We start from the raw sequence: 7,500 nt of genomic DNA on the forward strand, positions 1-7,500 counted from the left end.
ATTGGTACGGCCTGTTGAGAAGTTTGCGTGACCCCACCATAAATTTTCAAGGTCCGAGGAGAAAATATCGACACAACAGTAAATGTCATGCTCTTCTAGTCCATCTACCATATCTCTCTTCGAAAGACTTCCATGGTAGTACGACTATAAAACAGAAAAGAAAACTCTTCCGATATCTCTCGACGGCTTCTTTATGGTCGTTCCTGTTGCCAGGATGAGCACAAGGCCCATTTTTAATAACAAACGGATACTCAACAGGTTACGGAATTGGAACCGTATTCCCTTTCGTTCAAAATAATTCAAGTATTTAATTATTTTTTAATATATATATATAAATTTTATTAATATTTTTTTTTATTAAAAACTTGAAAATTTTCGGCTTTCGCCTTGAACTTAGGACCGACTAACTCGTGATCAACCACTGTTCACACGAAACCCTTCTCCACTTCAGTCCTCCAAGGTCTCATTCGATTATTTGCTACTACCACCAAGATCTGTACCAATAGCGGCTCCATGCAGGCTTACGCCAAACACTTCTAAGCACACTATTGTACCCTCCTACTCACTAAAGTTTCAAAATTTATAAATCAATCGAAATTGTTTTATAAATCATCTACTTTAGCGGTAATGTATAGGTATACAACTTAAGCGCCATCCATTTTAAGGGCTAGTTGCTTCGGCAGGTGAGTTGTTACACACTCCTTAGCGGATTACGACTTCCATGTCCACCGTCCTGCTGTTTTAAGCAACCAACGCCTTTCATGGTATCTGCATGAGTTGTTAATTTAGGCACCGTAACATTACGTTTGGTTCATCCCACAGCGCCAGTTCTGCTTACCAAAAGTGGCCCACTGGGCACATTATATCATAACCTCAACCTTCATATCAAGAAAGGTGAGGTTCTTACCCATTTAAAGTTTGAGAATAGGTTAAAATCGTTTCGACCCTAAGGCCTCTAATCATTCGCTTTACCAGATAAGATTATTTTATATAATTTTTAAATGCACCAGCTATCCTGAGGGAAACTTCGGAGGGAACCAGCTACTAGATGGTTCGATTGGTCTTTCGCCCCTATACTCAATTCTGACAATCGATTTGCACGTCAGAACTGTTTCGGTCTTCCATCAGGGTTTCCCCTGACTTCAACCTGATCAAGTATAGTTCACCATCTTTCGGGTCACAGCATATATGCTCAAGGTACGCTCCAGTTAGAGGTATAAATAATAATAAATTATCATTATACATAACTATATGGAACGCCCCGGGATTGAATTAATTGACTATTTAAGAAAATAGACTAAAAATTAATCCCATTATATTTTTAAGTTAAGTTAATTATGCCATTAAGTTTAATATAACTCAATGACTTGCACATATGTTAGACTCCTTGGTCCGTGTTTCAAGACGGGTCCCGAAGGTATCCTGAATCTTTCGCATTGTTAATCATATAAATGCATACAAATAAATATTAATATCATAGATATTAAATTTTTTGTAAAATTCAAAAAATGAATTTTAGCATTATATATAATAAAATCTATCAACACTTTATCAAATCATTAGTATTTATTCTATGTTAATATGCTTAAAAAGCAAATTAATTTAAATAAACTTAATATCACCAATGATCTTTTGATAAATACTTTATTATGTTAATAGATTACAATGTCCTTATATGAAAAAAATGCACATTATTTTTAATTATTTAATGATGAATTTTTCATAATGGATATTCAGGTTCATCGGGCTTAACCTCTAAGCAGTTTCACGTACTATTTAACTCTCTATTCAGAGTTCTTTTCAACTTTCCCTCACGGTACTTGTTTACTATCGGTCTCATGGTTATATTTAGTTTTAGATGGAGTTTACCACCCACTTAGTGCTGCACTATCAAGCAACACGACTCTTTGGAAATATCTTTCTAGTAATCATTAACGTTATACGGGCCTGGCACCCTCTATGGGTAAATGGCCTCATTTAAGAAGGACTTAAATCGTTAATTTCTCATACTAGATATTAAGATATTCCATACACTGCATCTCACATTTGACATATAGACAAAGTGACTTAGTGCTGAACTATTTTCTTTTCGCTCGCCGCTACTAAGAAAATCCTTGTTAGTTTCTTTTCCTCCCCTCATTAATATGCTTAAATTCAGGGGGTAATCCCATATGAGTTGAGGTTGTTTTAAAATATTTTTTATCTTCTCACAATTTAATAAATAATTATATCATCTTTTCATCTCTATTTTTCTTTTTTCCTTTTATATAAATATATATTATAAATAATAATTATGTAAAATGAGGCAATTCTAGAATAAAAAAAATTAATTTTTATGCTAGACATTCCTCCTTTAATTACATATATAAATTAATATTTTATATATATATAAATAATATGAAAATTTTTTAAAGAGAATACTTAGATTCAAAATTTTTTTTATTTCATTTTATTTGAGAGGATTTTTTTTTTTTAAGAATATATTAATAAATAAAAAATTCATTATATATCTTTATTTTTTTGCTATTAATATTATGAATTATTTAAAATCCAATAATATACACATTTGCTTAAATTCAATTATTTTTATAAAAGAATAAGCAACTTATTTAGCATAGTCTTACAACCCTCAACCATATGTAGTCCAAGCAGTACTTTAAAATTTAATTTAATGTACATAACAGCATGGACTGCGATATGCGTTCAAAATGTCGATGTTCATGTGTCCTGCAGTTCACACGATGACGCACAGTTTGCTGCGTTCTTCATCGACCCATGAGCCAAGTGATCCACCGCTTAGAGTATTTTTTTATTTATTTTTATTTATAACAAATGTCAATTTTTTTTTGCATATATTAATTGAAAGAGTAAAATTAAATAATAATAATAATAAAATATAAATTGATTTTCTTTCAATAATATATATCAAATATATTTAACTCTAAACATTTTTATTAAGTTGCGAATGTCTTAGTTCAACAATAATACAGTGGTGGTATTTATTATGTTTGATTATTTTGTATTTTTTTAATCATTTTATTTATATATAAATATAATAATAAATATATACCACTTTTGTTATTGTGAACAAATTAACTTATCATTCAATCAAATGAATAATAAGTACAACTTTCTATTTTCATGTTTAAAGGTTTTTAAAAGAAAAAATAAGAAAAAACATTACAAAATGTACCATCATATTATATTTAATATGATATAATTGATGGATAACAAATTGAATGAAAAAGAATAAAAAGAATATGGATTCAAAATAATTATAAATTTTTCTTTTTTTTCTTTTTTTCTTTTGTTTGTTTTTGTTTTTATTTGTTTTGGCATTGTTTGTTTTTCTTACGGATATGGAACACAATAATGATCCTTCCGCAGGTTCACCTACGGAAACCTTGTTACGACTTTTACTTCCTCTAAATAATCAAGTTCGGTCAACTTTTGCGAAACAACCGTGACACACGAGGCGTCACAGTGATCACGTCCGGAGACCTCACTAAATAATTCAATCGGTAGTAGCGACGGGCGGTGTGTACAAAGGGCAGGGACTTAATCAATGCGAGTTAATAACTCGCACTTACTGGGAATTCCAAGTTCATGTGAACAGTTTCAGTTCACAATCCCAAGCATGAAAGTGGTTCAGCGGTTTACCCGGACCTCTCGGTCTAGGAAATACACGTTGATACTTTCATTGTAGCGCGCGTGCAGCCCAGGACATCTAAGGGCATCACAGACCTGTTATTGCTCAATCTCGTTACTGCTAGACGCAATTTGTCCATTTAAGAAGCTAGTGTCCTTATAATGGGACAAACCAACAGGTACGACTCCACTTATATAAACACATTCAAACACTTGTACATTCAAGATGTACGCATGAAAGAAGGCTATATAAGTTTCAACATCATAATCCTGAAAGCATCTATTTAATATATTTGAGTCTCGTTCGTTATCGGAATTAACCAGACAAATCACTCCACGAACTAAGAACGGCCATGCACCACCACCCATAGATTCGAGAAAGAGCTATCAATCTGTCTTACACGCTTATGTTCGGACCTGGTAAGTTTTCCCGTGTTGAGTCAAATTAAGCCGCAGGCTCCACTCCTGGTGGTGCCCTTCCGTCAATTCCTTTAAGTTTCAGCTTTGCAACCATACTTCCCCCGGAGCCCAAAAGCTTTGGTTTCCCGGGAAGCGACTGAGAGAGCCATAGTAGTAGCTACACCCAATTGCTAGCTGGCATCGTTTATGGTTAGAACTAGGGCGGTATCTGATCGCCTTCGAACCTCTAACTTTCGTTCTTGATTAATGAAAACATCTTTGGCAAATGCTTTCGCTTAAGTTAGTCTTACGACGGTCCAAGAATTTCACCTCTCGCGTCGTAATACTAATGCCCCCAAACTGCTTCTATTAATCATTACCTCTTGATCTAAAAACCAATGAAAGTAGAACAGAGGTCTTATTTCATTATTCCATGCACAAAATATTCAGGCATTTGGAGCCTGCTTTAAGCACTCTAATTTGTTCAAAGTAATTGTACCGGCCCACAACAACACTCGATGAAGAGCACTGAAGTAGGTTTAAATAGGAGGAATATATAAAAAATACATTGTATTAATTATATATAAGAACTCCACCGGTAATACGCTTACATACATAAGGTAATGTACATACCACAATATATAGTTGTACTACCCGTATGAAGCACAAATTCAACTACGAACGTTTTAACCGCAACAACTTTAATATACGCTATTGGAGCTGGAATTACCGCGGCTGCTGGCACCAGACTTGCCCTCCAATAGGTCCTTGTTAAAGGATTTAAAGTGTACTCATTCCAATTACAGGGCCTCGGATATGAGTCCTGTATTGTTATTTTTCGTCACTACCTCCCCGAACTGGGAGTGGGTAATTTACGCGCCTGCTGCCTTCCTTAGATGTGGTAGCCGTTTCTCAGGCTCCCTCTCCGGAATCGAACCCTGATTCCCCGTTACCCGTTGCAACCATGGTAGTCCTAGATACTACCATCAAAAGTTGATAGGGCAGACATTTGAAAGATCTGTCGTCGGTACGGGACCATACGATCTGCAAGTTATCTAGAGTTCAACCAATTTAACGATCAAATGATCGCTTGGTTTTAGTCTAATAAAAGCACACGTTCCATAAGGTCCGTGTTTATATTGCATGTATTAGCTCTAGAATTACCACAGTTATCCAAGTAACTGTTAACGATCTATGGAACCATAACTGATATAATGAGCCTTTTGCGGTTTCACTTTTAATTTGTTTGTACTTAGACATGCATGGCTTAATCTTTGAGACAAGCATATAACTACTGGCAGGATCAACCAGAATAATATATATATTTGTTTATATATTTTTCTTTGTTTTTCATATTTGAAAATTTCATAAATTACGGTGTATATAAAAAGTAAAGGGGAAAACGCACATACAATAGAACGTAATTTTAATAACACAATTTATGTATCATCTCATCATCATCATCATTATTATTATTATTATTTATTAATAATGTGCTTTTATTTGTATAAAATATTTGTATTTTATTTGGTCTTCTTCTTTGTTGTGTTTTTCTTTCATTTTCTTTCGTTCAATGTGCGCTCCCGCCGACCCCTTTAGCTTTTCTTATCAGAATTCAAAAACCGTTTTTTATGAAAAAGAATTTTCGTTCTCTATATATATTTTGTATAAAAATATAAGAACGATATTTCTTCTTAATATTTGCCAATTTTCAAATGTATCATTTTTAATAACATTTTACTTTTTCTTCAAATGCATTTTTAATGTAATAATTTCATATATTACATAATTTTTCTCTCTGAATTGAAATTAATAATTCCATAATTCTATTTTTTAATCATAAATATATATATGATTGAAAAAATTTCTCCTTTTTTCTTTTGTTTAAAATTTAGTTTTTCTTATAATTTTTATTTGTTTTGTTTTTTTTTTTTCTTCATCTGTTTAATTTCCTGTATGTATACAAGAAACAAACAGTTGAGGATAATTTCTATGTAATGCTAGTATAGAATATAAAATTTTGAATTCAAAAATTTATTTCTATTTAAACTAACTATAGAATACCAGGAATAAAATACAATGACACCAATATGCCAAGGTTACATTCCATAATATGTTAGTATAGAATATAAATTCTTCATATATGTATATATATTCGAAAATTGTTTCTATTTAAACTAACGTATGGAAAACCATGAATAAAATCACAAATACACCAATATGCCAAGGCAACAATCAATAGTTACATTCCATAATATGTTAGTATAGAATATAAATTCTTCATATATGTATATATATTCGAAAATTGTTTCTATTTAAACTAACGTATGGAAAACTATGAATGAAATCTCACAATACACCAATATGCCAAGGTAACAATCAATAGTTACATTCCATAATATGTTAGTATAGAATATAAATTCTTCATATATGTATATATATTCGAAAATTGTTTCTATTTAAACTAACGTATGGAAAACTATGAATGAAATCTCACAATACACCAATATGCCAAGGTAACAATCAATAGTTACATTCCATAATATGTTAGTATAGAATATAAATTCTTCATATATGTATACATATTCGAAAATTGTTTCTATTTAAACTAACGTATGGAAAACTAGGAATAAATCCACAATATCACCAGTTTAACATAACTCAAATTCGTGTTTCATATAGTTATGATTCGATTTATATGCTTCAATATCATTGGTTAGTTAAATGTTGATATTTTCATATTATTCACATGCCTTCACCGTGAGTGTTTTTTGCCATGCACACCACACATTGTGAAAAATGTATGGGAAAAATTCAATTCAATACATTTCAGTTTGATTTCATATAATTCAATTACATTTTATATATTTCAATAATACCATCAACTTAACTAAATATATATTAAAATACTAAATTATATATATGATGATATTTTCCATATATTTGAAATGTCTTTATTATAATTTATTCAGTTTATCATATGAATGTATTGTGTTAAATTTTACTTTCATACATTTAATCGAATTTAGTTTCATATAAATTCGATTCGATTTTCTTTCATATATCTCACTTGCCTTCACCGTGAGTGTTTCTGACAATGTACACAACGCATTGTGAAAAATGTATGGGCAAAATTTTGTTAAATTTTACTTTCATACATTTAATCGAATATAGTTTCATATAAATTCGATTTGATTTTCTTTCATATATATCTCACTTGACTTCACCGTGAGTGTTTCTGACAATGTACACAACGTATTGTGAAAAATGTATGGGCAAAATTTAACTTAATACAATTCAATATATTTCAAATGTTTTTCTTATATATTTATTCAGTTTATCATATGAATGTATTGTGGTAAATTTTACTTTCATACATTTAATCGAATATAGTTTCATATAAATTCGATTTGATTTTCTTTCATATATATCTCACTTGCCTTCACCGTGAGT

At 31.2% G+C, this 7,500-nt stretch overlaps 2 non-coding genes and 1 pseudogene across 2 annotated transcripts; all 3 read right to left on the reverse strand.

Annotated features, from left to right (window-relative positions):
* The window catches only part of LOC128870737 (large subunit ribosomal RNA), a 4,515-nt pseudogene extending 2,330 nt beyond the window's left edge, over window positions 1-2,185 (reverse strand).
* A 438-nt stretch (window positions 2,186-2,623) lies between these two features.
* LOC128870723 (5.8S ribosomal RNA) lies at window positions 2,624-2,804 on the reverse strand. Its single transcript, XR_008455459.1, has one exon. It is a non-coding gene; the product is annotated as a 5.8S ribosomal RNA (ribosomal RNA).
* A 566-nt stretch (window positions 2,805-3,370) lies between these two features.
* On the reverse strand, window positions 3,371-5,361 carry LOC128870711 (small subunit ribosomal RNA). The gene has a single exon (XR_008455447.1). It is a non-coding gene; the product is annotated as a small subunit ribosomal RNA (ribosomal RNA).
* Between the last annotated feature and the right edge of the window lie 2,139 nt (window positions 5,362-7,500).

Source organism: Anastrepha ludens, unplaced genomic scaffold (assembly GCF_028408465.1).
Source record: "Anastrepha ludens isolate Willacy unplaced genomic scaffold, idAnaLude1.1 ptg000022l, whole genome shotgun sequence".
In the NCBI taxonomy this organism is placed as follows: domain Eukaryota; kingdom Metazoa; phylum Arthropoda; class Insecta; order Diptera; family Tephritidae; genus Anastrepha; species Anastrepha ludens.